Source organism: Thamnophis sirtalis, unplaced genomic scaffold, assembly GCF_051295495.1.
Source record: "Thamnophis sirtalis isolate CommonGarterSnake01/CBP01778 unplaced genomic scaffold, rThaSir2_p1.2 scaffold_3, whole genome shotgun sequence".
NCBI lineage: Eukaryota > Metazoa > Chordata > Lepidosauria > Squamata > Natricidae > Thamnophis > Thamnophis sirtalis.
Genome location: NW_028261383.1, coordinates 16,384,872 through 16,398,938, shown reverse-complemented (window position 1 = coordinate 16,398,938; position 14,067 = coordinate 16,384,872).

Below are 14,067 nucleotides of genomic sequence, written 5' to 3'. Positions count from 1 at the left end.
TCACACTTGGCTACAACATTCATGACAACTATTTGAACACATTTGGCACTTCGGATGCCGTGCTGGACATGTTCTCTGTTGGGGAAGCCAATGTTCCCAACTACAGCTGTGGAAGGAAGGACAACATTTTGGCTCTTATTGATGGAGCTGCCAATGACATCTCCGTTCAGATGTCGACATTAGTAGGCACTTACAAAGTCCCTCAGGTTTGCATCTGTATTTTTCTATAGGTAAAGCGAATTAGGTGGCGGTGGTGGTTGAGTAATAGGTTCAACTGTATGTTCCCTTTAGAATTCAAGAACTGATTTTCCCTATGAGCATTTAAGGTGTCATGGCTAAGGATTTCCAATAACCTAATCTAAGATATTCACGAGAGCCAAGTTGGATTTATTAAAGGATAATATTTTGGAATTGATCTGACTGGTAATACGTATAACACAGAACTTTTCATTGCTTTTTCAGATCTGTTTTGAAATTTTTTCAGAGTCTCTGCATGATAAAAGTCAGTTGCCTTTTTACCATCCGCTTTTCCCCAAAAACAGGATCATCTTCCCAGCAACTATTCAACTGCTCCTCCATTTCAGATGGACCTTGATTGGTCTCTTTGCTCCAGACACAGAGGGGGGAGACAATTTCCTGAGGACTTTCACTCCTATGCTTGTCAGGAATGGGATCTGTGTTGCGATAGTACAAAGATTCTCAAAAACTAGACACACAGCATCTCTCAGGGATGCTCTCTCTAACTGGAGACAAGTCAATGTCTTCTTTCTGTTTGTTGAACTTGATTCCTTTTGGGACATAATTCTTCCTGTCCATTTAATATTTAGACTTTTGCCTGGATGCATTGAAAGGAAAGTCTGGATCACGACAATGGTTGCAGTACGAACAATGAAAAAACACAAACTTCTCAAGTACATCCATAGTGTCTGGACCTTTTTTTTTTCAGGAAAAGAAAAGTGGAAAGGTGACACTTTTGAAGCCAATTTCTTTGTAGAGCCACCATTTGGAGACCAATCTTTTCACTGTTCTTTTATAAAGCACGTCTTCTCCGTCAAAGGCCAGAAAAGATGTACGCAGAAAGCACCACTGGAGACTCAAGAGAAAAGGAACAGGCTCAAGATCACAACTTACCACCATTTTTACAGTGTCATTAAGACTCTGGCCCATGCCTTGCACGCTGCGTATTCATCCAGATCTTGGAGGAGGAGAAGAAAGGGGGTTGAAGAGAGATTGGATGCCCCAAGGCTGCATCCATGGCAGGTATGGGATCCCAATATGGATCCATCAAACTTAGTTCCCTTTTAGGTGGAATCCAACACAGAAGGAGGCTAACCTTGTCAACCTACTTGTGCCACAAAAGGACATCAGGTGTGGTCAATCTAATTGCTCTGGGCTTGCAGTTACAAAGATAGGGCACTGTGACCTATATTTTTTATATTAAAGGTAAAGGTAAAGGTTCCCCTTGCACAGATGTGCTAGTTGTTCTTGACTCTAGGGGGTGGTGCTCATCTCTTTTTCAAAGCCAAGGACCCAGCTCTGTCTGAAGACATCCCCATGGTCAGGTGGCCGGCATGACTAAACACAGAAGGCACATGGGATGCTCTTACCTCCCTCCCCAAAGGTGGTCCCTATTTTTCTTCTTGTATGTTTTTCATGCTTCCTTTAACTGCTAGGTTGGCAGAAGCTGAGACAAGTAACAGGAGCTCACTCCGTTACATGGTAGGGATTGGACCTACCTTTCTGATCAACAAGCTCAGTGTCTTTATCCACTGAGCTACCACGTCCCTCACTTAATTTTTTAATATCAAACACCAGTCACTTTAGAAAAAGATTCATGCAGGTTAAATAAATTCCTGTATTTATAGGTTTGTGATTAGCATCATAGAATTCTACATTTTAAAATTTGAATGACACTTAAATGAGGCCAATGAGGTGACTGCAGTCATCCTGGTGGAAGCTTTTCTGACTGAAAAGTTCATTTAGTGCTGCTACTCAGTAATTGAATTAAGATAATCAGTGGAAAAAAACCTGAAGTTAGTTTCCTTGGCTCAGTTCTAAAACTGCTCCTCCTTTTAGGATGTTTAGCACCCCTTTAGGATGCTTGGAGAAGAGAGGATACAACACTCTTCCAATAGCTACCTAATTTATTGAGAAAAATGAAAAATTATTTGAGTACAGTTTTAAAGAAATTTTTAATATCTTAATTTATTATACATAAGAGCGGTGGTGGCACAGTGATTAGAATACAATATTGCAGGATAATTCTGCAGACTGCCAGCAGTTCGATTCTCAGTGGCTCAATGTTGAGTCAGTCTCCCATCCTTCTGAGGTTGGTAAAATGAAGATCCAGATTGTTGGGGGCAATATGTTGACTCAGTAAATCGCTTAGAGAAGGCTGTAAAGCACTTGGAAGTGGCATAAGTCTATGTCCTATTGCTATATCATCCGGTGCTCTTTTAAGTAAATTCCTAATCATCCCATCATAAAGTTGTTTCCTAATACTTTTCTAAAATATGTTATATCACCAGAATTCCCACAATCTATTAATGAAGTATAATGATATGTGGAAATGACCTTGGGGACAAGGGGAAGAGATGCTGCCTAAAACATAGATGACCCCCACTCTGTCAAGGACCTTGGAGTACTCATATCAAATGAGATAAGTGCCAGAGTTGACTGTGACAGCATTGCCAAAAAAGGCATTATGAGTTGTTAACCTAACCTTGCAAAGTTTCTGCTCCGATAATATTGTACTGCAAACTAGGGCATACAAAACCTTTGCTAGACCAATCTTCGAATACAGTTCATCTATCTGGAATCTGCACTGTATATCAGACATTAACCCAATTGAGAGAGTCGAGATGTATTTCATGAGAAGAGTACTCCACTACTCGCAACAGAATACCTTATGCCACTAGGCTTGAAATTTTGGGCTTGGACAACCTAGAATTACACCACCTATGGTCTGGCCTAAGTGTAGTACACAAAATTATTTGCTACAATATCCTACCTGTCAATGACTATTTCAGCTTCACCTGCAATAATACGTGAGCACACAAAAGATACAAACTCAATGTAAACTATACAAAACTCGATTGCAGAAAATATGACTTCAGCAACAGAGTGGTCAATGCCTGGAATGCACTACCTGACTCTGTTGTTACATCCAGAAATCCCCTTAACTATAATCTTAAACTGTCTACTGTTGACCTCACTCCATTCCTAAGAGGTCAGGAAGGGCGTGCATAAGTGCACCACCATGCCTAATGCCCCTGTCCTACTGTCCCGATTTATTTCTACCCATTTCCTGTGTTTTTATTCATGTTTATTCTTATTCCTGTCATCTTGTACATGAGTGACAAACTCAACAAAATAAATAAATAAATAAATGAAGGGGTGGAATTCACAGTTGCATAACAGGCATAGGACAAAATGTAGAAAGGATCCTCCCCTAACTTTTCAGGCCGTCAAAAGTAGGAGATTTGTCCTTGCAAAATTCTCTTAACGTAGCTTCCCAATAAAATTGAATTTGCTCCTCTATTCATGATTCCTGTCTGGTCTATTTGGGAGATTATTGGTCTGGCAATTTCCTCCTAACAAATCCATTCTTTCTCATAATCACCAATTTGTTCTGAAGGAGTTTATGAGTCTATTTTCTCTGGAATATTCCTGATGATTAAGAAATTTTGTGAATGATATTTTGTCAATATATTTTGTAAAAACATGGCTGACAAAGTTTGCCAGCAAATCTCTGGCTTTCATTTCTGAGGATACTGTTTTTCTCCTGACGAAGAGTTGCAAGTTAGACAATTGTAGAAAATCCAGAGGTGGAAAGACCTAAGAATATTTGCAGGTTAAGGAATTGGAGAACATTCAAAGGTTGAACAGACCAGGTGGGATAAGAAATCAAGGTTTCTGCTCTTTCTGTATGTTTTAATTGTAGTTCCATCCCTTTCTGAAGAAGAATGAGTTTTGCAATGTTTCCCCATTGAAATGTTACTTGGAGAAAAATGGAGACATAACAGTCGATCTGGACATCTGGAGCATTATCATTCTCCCCAAGAAGGATTCATTCAGTCTGCAATTTGGGAGGTTTGAACAGCAGAGACTTATTATCAGCCAAGATATTCTTTCATGGCTAAAGTTACTCAACAAGGTGCATGAAATATTGAAAGGAGAGGGGCAGGGCTAAGCCGGGGTGAAACAATGGATGATCTGGTAGCTCCAAGATCACCCTCGATACCTTGGTCACTGGACGGTCCTTTTGGACCTAAACCGTCCTGGAGAGATGGTGATAGGGTAGGGTACATCTTGCTGATCCCAGAGATATCGCAAAGTCCTTGATGATCCGGGAAAAAGCCTTTCTTGCCGGTGGTCACGAGATAGCCTTTAAAGGTGCTGAAGCCATTGATATTTCCACAACAAAAGAGTAAGAGAGAAGTGTGTTGTTATCCACCTTATCCAAGGTGGATAACCTTCACAAAGAATTGAATGTGAAGTCAAACACTTATAATTCCAGTGAGCTAATGTGCGGCATCAAAAGATCCTGGCTTGCCCTTTTTGAGGGACACGTTCTCATCACCCCACCTCTATCTCATCTCACTTCAGTTTTACAAAATAGGCAGTACAGTGGTGGGTTCCTATCGGTTCGGACTGGTTCGGCCAAACCGGTAGTGGTTTGGTGGCTTGGGTCACTGGAACCAGGCCTCCCACGCCTCTGAACTAGTTTTCCTGGCAGCACCATAGGCACCACTTCGGTGCATGTGCAGAACAATATTTATTATATAGTGTGCATCAAGTGGGTGAATGGCATGCACAGAAGCAAACCAGCAGTAGTGCCTTCCGGAACCTACCCCTGAGTCAGTTGGTTTTAGTTTTAATCTTAGTTCATCAGGATGGCAGCCATATGAGTTGAAGATATAAATATAAAAGAAACAAAGAACATCTGCAGTAATTTGTAAGAAATTTTTCTTTGCACCTTAGCTGAGAGATGATTTTAGATTATTTTTAAAGGGCAATGCTTTTGAAATGTTTTATATAGTGTCAGAACACCCCCCAGCTATATCCCTAGGAAGCAAAGAATGTCAACTCCATTTGGTTGAAGTGATAGGTTGTTTTTACTAAGTATTAGTGGTTGCAGCAAAAGCAAGGCAGGATCTGAAGTTCCCATGTAAAACATTACATTTTCCTCCTCTTTCCCTAGCCTTCCCCCATTGATGGGTCCATCCAGGAGTAAAATCCACTTACCTTCACTACCGGTTCGCAAATGTGAGCATGCGCGAGCTCACTCCACTCACATGCCCAATCTCTGTGCATGCGTAGGACCTTCTGCACATGCGCAGAGCGTTTAAAACATCTGAGTACATGGGCAGAGGTTGATGCCGAGCACACTTGCAAAGATAAGTAGAATAGCGAGGGGAAAAAATCTGCTGTGTCACACGATTTAGATTAGCTAGAAAGCAGGAAATCCTGCTTTCTAGCTAATATAAATTGCGCATCACAGCGGATTGTTGAAAATATCGGTTTGGGTGAATTGGTAGCATGTTTTTTAGTACTGGTTCTGGCAAACCAGTCCGAACCAGTAGCATTCCACCCCTGGGTCCATCTCTGTCAAATTGCATGTCATTTAGGTGTTTTGGGAACAGCTTGGAGATGGGCTCCACTTGGTACAATTTCACATTCTTTTCCCAAGTTAGGTGACCTTAAACACCAGAAGCACTTCTGGTTTCCATCAAACCTATCACCCCTCTTCCCTCTCATTTCTCATCTCTATATTCCAATTTTCCCCCTCTCCCCTCTAACAATTTATGGACAGGATGACGGTAAAATGCAGAGCTAAAGATGGCAGATCTGACATGCAGTCTAAAAGAAACTTTTCAAGACCTATCAGTCATAGGTTTCTTCTTTCATTAGAATTTTGTTCTATTTTAAACACACTAATAGAATATGTAATTAATAAATGTAACTACCATTTCCCATCAATAATTTGTCTTGTTTTCTTTGATGGTCCTTGATTTTCTCCTTAGTGTTTTCCACAGTCCCAATGTGTGGAAAATTGTCATCCTGGATTTGTCAAACAGGTTCGGGAAGGAGAGCCAGTTTGCTGCTATGACTGTGTTCCTTGTCCAGAGGGGACCATCTCAGCTCAGGAAGGTGGGTGACAGCAGATGAAAAGGTGCTGGATCCATCCAGAGTATTTTGATCAATGTGCATGTTAAAAGAGACACATTGAAACGTGACTATTTGATTGTACTTAATTTTCAACATGCCCTGTTAGGTAAGCTCCCCGTTGTGAGAGCTAGTGCATTCAGAGAAGCATTGTGAGAGTGGTGTTGGAGAACACACAAACCAGCATACAGAGATACTGCAGTTTAAATAGGCTTTTACTTTCATGGAAATAGAGGTATCAGAGTCCATCAAAACAGTCCAAGTCAAATACGGTTAAGACAGTCAGTCATCAACGTCTTTCAGTTAAGGGATAATTCAAATAACATAGTCCATAATCATACAAACAGTCTGGTACACAAAGTTTGCTAGCAGGTGCAAAACTTACAATAGCTCACACTGAACACTTTACGGCACCTGTAACAGCCAGCTTCCAAACACTCAAATCAGATCAGCATCTAACAGTGATTCTGGCTCCATCTTATGGCTGATTGAGGTAACAGCAACCAATCACATTTACAGCATGATTTAAAGAAACAGGTATGGCTTTGTTACATGATTTATATATTGCCAACCCAACTATTTGATTATATTCCTAACATGTCCAATTTCTTCCATAATGGTAGAAATAACAAAAATAGCTTGAAGGATGAGAAAGCAATATATAGAAGGACCTCGTCAATTGACCAAGCTTACTTTGTCAAAGGAAGTCTCTTTTCTACTTTTCAGTTTTGAAGTGTCCTTCCATTTTGCCCTCCTTAGGAACCTCTGAATTCTTTGAATTGAGGAATGGTTTTATTTCAGATGATAAAAATAACATTACTTTTTGTTTTCCCAGATACTGAAACATGCACCAAGTGCCCAGAAGATCAGTATCCAACCGAGAACAGAGTCCAATGTATCCCCAAAAGAATAATCTTCCTATCCTATGAAGAACATCTGGGAATTATCCTCGTCACTTTTGCCCTATGTCTGTTTCTAATCACAGGCTTAATTTTAATCCTATTCATTAAATATCGAGAGACTCCCATTGTCAAAGCCAACAACCGGGATCTCTCCTACATCTTCCTGGTCTCCCTCCTCCTTTGCTTCTTGTCTCCTTTTCTCTTCATTGGTCAACCAAGAAAAGCCACCTGCCTTCTCCGACAAACTGTTTTCAGCATCATCTTCTCAACTGGTATTTCTTCTCTCTTGGCCAAAACCATCACGGTGGTGCTGGCTTTCATGGCCACAAAACCAGGAAACCGAGTGAAAAGATGGCTGGGGAAGAGCTTGGCCAACTACGTCATCCTTTCATGTTCTGCTACCCAAATTACCATCTGTTCTATCTGGCTGGGAGTTTCTCCTCCATTTCCTGACTCTGACCTCTATTCCCAGCCTGGAGAAATTATCCTGCAATGCAATGAAGGGTTTGTTGTCATGTTCTATATCACCCTCAGTTACATGGGCTTCCTGGCTGCCATCTGCTTGACAGTGGCTTTCCTGGCCAGGAATCTTCCTGGGACCTTCAATGAAGCCAAGCTGATTACCTTCAGCATGTTGATTTTCTGCAGTGTCTGGATCTCCTTTGTGCCCACTTACCTGAGCACCAAAGGGAAATACTCGGTGACTGTGCAGGTCTTCTGCATCTTGGCTTCCAGTGCTGGTCTGCTGGTCTGCATCTTCATCCCCAAGTGTTATGTTATTATTCTGAGGCCAGACCTGAATACAAAGGAGCATCTTACAACAAGGAGAAATGTAGAAAAGTGAAAAATGTTGTCATTCAACGTGCTCCAATTGCCCAATCGTAGATATTAGTTCAAGTTGTTCAATGCGCCAAGAAAAGCCTTGAAAATGGGCCACAAAAAAATTCAAAAATGGGCCAAAAAAACATCCCAAATGAGCTGAAAAAAGTTTTCAAAACAGTCTGAAAAAAGCTTCCAAAATGGGCAAAAGAAAGGCCTGAAAAAGGGGTCTGTAGAGGCCAAAATGTGGCCAGGGGGTGTGTGGGGCTTCAACAATATTCGGTCTATAAGATGCACAGACATTTTCACCCCCTTTGGGGGAGATAAATTATAGTCTGAAAAATACGGTATATCTCTTCTTGATTCAGGAGCTCACATTTGTTAGGAATGTAATCTAACAGTTGGGTTGACAATATGTAAACCATGATAGTAACATTGTATCTTTAATTACTGCTGTAAATGTGATTGGTTGCTGTTTCCTCAAGCGGCCATAAGATGGAGCCAGGCTGATAGTTAGATGTTGATTGTTGGATGATGGTTGTAGATGTGTTGTGTATTGATCAGCGTGACTTTATGATGTGATAATTAGGAATTTAGTTAATACAATACAATACAATACAATACAATACAATACAATACAATAGCAAAGTTGGAAGGCACCTTGGAGGTCTTCTAGTCCAACCTCCTGCCTAGGAAGGAAACCCTATACCGTTTCAGACAAATGGCTATCTAACAGCTTTTTAAAGACTTCCAGTGTTGGGCATTCAGAACTTCTGGAAGCAAGCTGTTCCACTGATTATTTGTTCAAACTGTTGGGAAATTTCTCCTCAGTTCTAAGTTGCTTCTCTCCTTGATTAGTTTTCACCCATAGCTTCTTATTCTACCCTCAGGTCCCTTGGAGAATAGTTTGACTCCCTTTTCTTTGTGGCAACCCCTGAGATATTGGAACGCTGCTATCATGTCTCCCCTAGTCCTTCTTTCTCTTAAACTAGACATACCCAGTTCCTGCAACCGTTCTTCATATGTTTTAAACTCCAGTCCCCTAATCATCTTTGTTGCTCTTCTCTGCATTTTTTCTAGAGTCTCCACATCTTTTCTACATCATGGTGACCAAAACTGGATGCAGTATTCCAAGTGTGGCCTTACCAAGGCATTATAAAGTGGCATTAACACTTCACATGATCTTGATTCTATCCCTCAGTTTATGCAGCCTAGAACTGTGTTGGCTTTTTTGGCAGCAGCTGCACACGGCTGGCTCATATTTAAATGGTTGTCCACTAAGACTCCAAGATCCCTCTCTCTTACTATTGTTGAGCAAGGTACCACTTATACTGTACCTGTGTATTTCATTTTTGTTGCCTAAATGTAGAACCTTACTCTTTTCACCATTGAATTTCATTTTATTAGATACTGCCCAATATTCACGTTTGTCAAGATCCTTCTGTATCTTTAGTCTCTCTTCTGGAGTGTTGGCTATTTCTGCCAGCTTGGTGTCATCTGCAAGTTTAGTGAGTTCCCCATTTATTCTCTCACCCAAATCATTGATGAAGATGTTGAAGAGTACTGGGCCCAAAACAGAGCATTGGGTACTTCACTGCATACTTCCCTCCATGAAGATGCAGTTCCATTGAGGACTACACATTGAGTACGGTTGGTCAGCCAGTTAAGAATCCATCTGGTGGTGATGCTGTCTAACCCACATTCTTCTACTATGTCCATGGTGGTCGTACAGATCTTCTCCATCTTGGCCTCCAGCGCTGGACTGGTAGGCTGCATCTTCTTTCCCAAGTTCTACATTATCATCCTGAGACCAGATCTAAACACTAAGGAACATCTAATGATAAAAGTAGGGAACTGACTATGAAATTGTTTCTTAGGCTGATAACATTTAATTCATTGCAGGTATTGTTGGGTTTATAATAGTGTTTTGAATCTGTTTGACAAGGTTATTTAAACCTGAAGAATATGAAAATATGAAACATGTAAGACTCATCAATAAATTAATAATTAAAATTGCCAAGCAGTCCTTAGGCAGAGTATACAATGGTGATGTATTCTTAAAGAAATGCATACATAAGCAGAAAGCTGGAGGAGAAAATAATCAAGGTAGTCCTCGACTTACAAAAGTTCATTTAGTTACTGAACTGTTACAATGGACCTGAAAAAGTGACTTATGATCATATTTCACAGTTACGCTCTCATTGTTAGAGTGGCTATATGTGAGCCCTGGTGGTGCATCAGGTAGAATGCAATACTACAGGCTCACTCTGCCCATAGTCTGGAGTTAAATCCTGATGGACTAGAGGTTGACTCAGCTTTCCATCCTTCTGAGGGCAGTAAAATGAGGACCCTGATTGTTGGGACAATATGCTGACATTGGTGATGGAAATTTCTTTAAAAAGGTGGAAAACTCCTGTGGGAATCATCTTCATGATCCTCTTATTGTTCTGCCTTCAAGTTCTGCCTCTCCAAGTCGTTAATAAGTCCCCACCTTTAAAATCTTTTCTTAACTTAGACTGACACAACAGTGATGCTATTCCAGAGGACTTGATCCAAACTTAATTTGTAAAAACATTGATTCTTTACTTCAAAAACTCAATAAAAGGAAAGGTTAATGATACTCTGGGAGTGTCATGGTTCAGCGGTTAAAAACACCAAGCTGGTCAAAGCAGACAGCAGAAAGTAAACTCGCAAGATTTTTTTTCCTCACCATGTACACATTGATGGGCTGCAAATTTTTAAACAATTGGTTCTCTTCCCGAATGATTGGCTGGGTGGTAGTGGCTGGGTGGCCATGGCTGGGTGGATCATGTGACTGAGTGGGCATGGTCAACTCTATATCACTTGTGTAGATGGTACCTGCATGGGACAGGCAGGGTTGGGGAGGGAATCTAGGGGTCTATGCTGTTTTTCAGGCTGTTTTTTGGGTTGATTTGGTGCTGTTTTTAAGGGCATTTTCAGGGTGTTTTTTGAGCTGATTTTCTCTGGAACAGCCTGATGAACAGCCTGAAAACAGCCCCCCAAACAGCCTAAAATGTCCCAGTTTTTGGCTGTTTTCAGGCCATTTTTTGGGTTGATTTTGGCCGGAAAAAACTGCCTGAAAATACTCCAAAAATGAGTGGGGGGTGAGGCCAGCCAGTGGTTTGATTTGCTGGTTCTCCAAACCGTGCAGTATCATAACAACCAGTTCAGATTCAGTCTGAACCGGTAGCAGCCCATCTCTCCATGTACAATTATATATCCAAACTAGACTGTATTGTTTCTCTGTGTCATATAATATATCTGGGTATATCATTGATTCATTGATTCATTGATTCATTGATTCATTGATTCATTGATTCATTGATTCATTGATTCATTGATTCATTGATTCATTGATTCATTGATTCATTGATTCATTGATTCATTGATTCATTGATTCATTGATTCATTGATTCATTGATTCATTATCGATTTATCAATTTTGTCATGTTGATGTAGTGTATATTGGAGGTGGGGACCCTTTGAGAGCTGTATGCAATGAAACTTTATTTTAATGTATGCCGATTAGTGTACATTCAAAGTGACAATAAAGTTATTCCTTCTCAAAATCTCTCCTGTTTTAGAACATAGTCCTTTTCCCAACTGTCTCCATATCTTGCTCCCTGATCCTGAGGCCAGCACCATTATGATTGTTTTAGTCAAGACAGATGACATGGCAACTGAAAAGATGGTACTGAACACTATCTTAAAAAGGAGGGTTGCTGAATGAAGAAGAAGGAGGACCTGAGGCTTATTTGAGGGAGACCAGGAAGATGTAAGGGAGGTTCCAGATGTGGGCATTGACAATAGAAGTTCTCAGATATTTAATAAGTATGGTTAAAACAAAGCCTTTAAAGGACAACAATACGGCAAAGAAGACCAGGATGATGGACAGGTCTTCAGATGGAATTTTTGAAGTGTCATGGAGTAGAATAATATTCTATTCACATTGTGCTCATTCACAATACGCAAAGTCTTTCAGGGGAGGATTTGCAGTCACAGACCTAATCTGGCTTGGAGAGCCGCCAGGCTGATATCTGCAAAACTTGGCAAGGAGTCTTGGAGAATCATGAACCAATTAAGCAAAGTAATTGTCTCCTGCAACTCCACTCTGTTTTTGCTCCTCTTTTATTTCATCTGGGAGGGCCCATTCATCGTCCACCTGTGGCCTTACTCCTAAGTCGACCCCTATTCTCTAGCTATTCCCTTAGTATGGCAACTCTGTGCATGTGCATACTGGAAACAGGCTCTATCTGTTTGTCTGCCTCACTGATGTCTGCCTCTGAAGGCAGCTGATAACTGGCATACGGCCTTGGTCCGCTCTCTGCCTCTGAGACAGAGCCTTCATCAGAGCCTTCCCAGACTCCAGGACTGGCCCATCTTCCTCCCCAACCTCCTGACTGTCCAAATCTGTTGCTAGCTCCACTGTTGGGCCACAACACAGTTTCTGTAGACAAGGGACATAGTTTATGGACAACAGAAGTTTATTTCATGGGTGTTGAACTATTTTTCCCTAGCGTTACCTTATGAACATGTCTTGACAGGAAATATCACAACTACTACAGAACTGCCTCCTGGGATATATCTGTGATTTGATAATAACATGTTTTTTTCCTGGTACCCCTTGGTATTCGTTGCCCCAAAGAACTTCGGTGTCCCAAGAGGAAAAGGGGGTTCTGGCTGTAATTAGCACCATCTTCTGCTCTTTTTCCTGTGACTGCTTTTGATGTAAAACATCATGGAAGGGATCTTACACCAGAAAAGGATAAATGTGTCCTGCTCTGTGTAGCAAAGGTTTCGAGAGAGACTGTGGCCTTTAATGTTTCTTTCTTGCTTTTCCATATGAAACTCAGTTTCTCTATGCCTGAATTAGGAAAGTCATTGAGATTTCCATATTCTGAAAGAGCTTTGATTTCTTTTTTAAAAAAATCTCTTGTTGTGCCTGTTTAGACACAGGATTGATTCAACTCCAAAAATAATGGACCTCCTGCTTCTGCTTCTACTGCTGTTGATGTCCCAGCCTGTCTCTGGGAAACTAAAAATGAAGTGCCCGCTACATTTGGAGCACCAGGATGGAAAAAGACCATGGAGCTATTACAGGCCAGGAGACCATCTCATTAATGCAGTCCTTTCTGCAACAAAAATATCGCGTACAATGTTGTCTTTCAACATGGTTCCTTACAGTCAGACACAATTGTAAGTCGTTCAGTGTGATGCTATTGCATCCCCTCCTACTGCATTTGTAACAATCTTCTTTTTTTCCTTCTTATTTACTTCCTTTTAAATTGCACGATCTGTCAAATTTCTTGAATTGCTTTCATTTCCACCGCTTCCCTCTTTTGCCTCATTTTGAGGAAGAGAAGCAAATCCAAAGATGGATTTGAAAAAAAAGAAAGAAGTGCAGATCACATCCAAAACCCCAGTTCATCAGTTGAATGTCTAAAATAGGGATTGAAAGGATTATAGGTTAACATCTGTCCAGATGTTTCAATATTTTTACAACAGCTCATTCACATTCAATACCTGATCACTACAGCAAATAAAGGATGACTTATTTCTAGAACTGCTATTCTGAGTCAATTATGTAACTGCCTCTTTCTTCTTTGATGGTTCTGCTTTAATGATTGAATGATTTTGAATTCTTGTTCCTGGGAAGGTGAAAATTAGTACTGCTATAAATAATAGTGTATTTGTTATTCTTAATTTTCATCTCATCTTCTCAACAGTCATTAAAATAAAATGGTAATGGATAAACATAATTTGTCTCTGGTTTGAATCAGAATTGGCTTAATACTCTGAGATCTATTGGAAACAAACATTTAAATTTTTAAAAGAGTATTTTATTATTGCTATCAATAATGATAATAATAAGATGAACCTATTTTTGTAATAGTTTACCTTTGGACAAGCTAAGAATACTACGTTACATTTTTGCTATCCAAGTAATCAACAAGGATCGCCAACTCCTGCACAATTTCACACTTGGCTACAACATTCATGACAACTATTTGAACACATTTGGCACTTCAGATGCCGTGCTGGACATGTTCTCTGTTGGGGAAGCCAATGTTCCCAACTACAGCTGTGGAAGGAAGGACAACATTTTGGCTCTTATTGATGGAGCTGCCAATGACATCTCCGTTCAGATGTCGACATT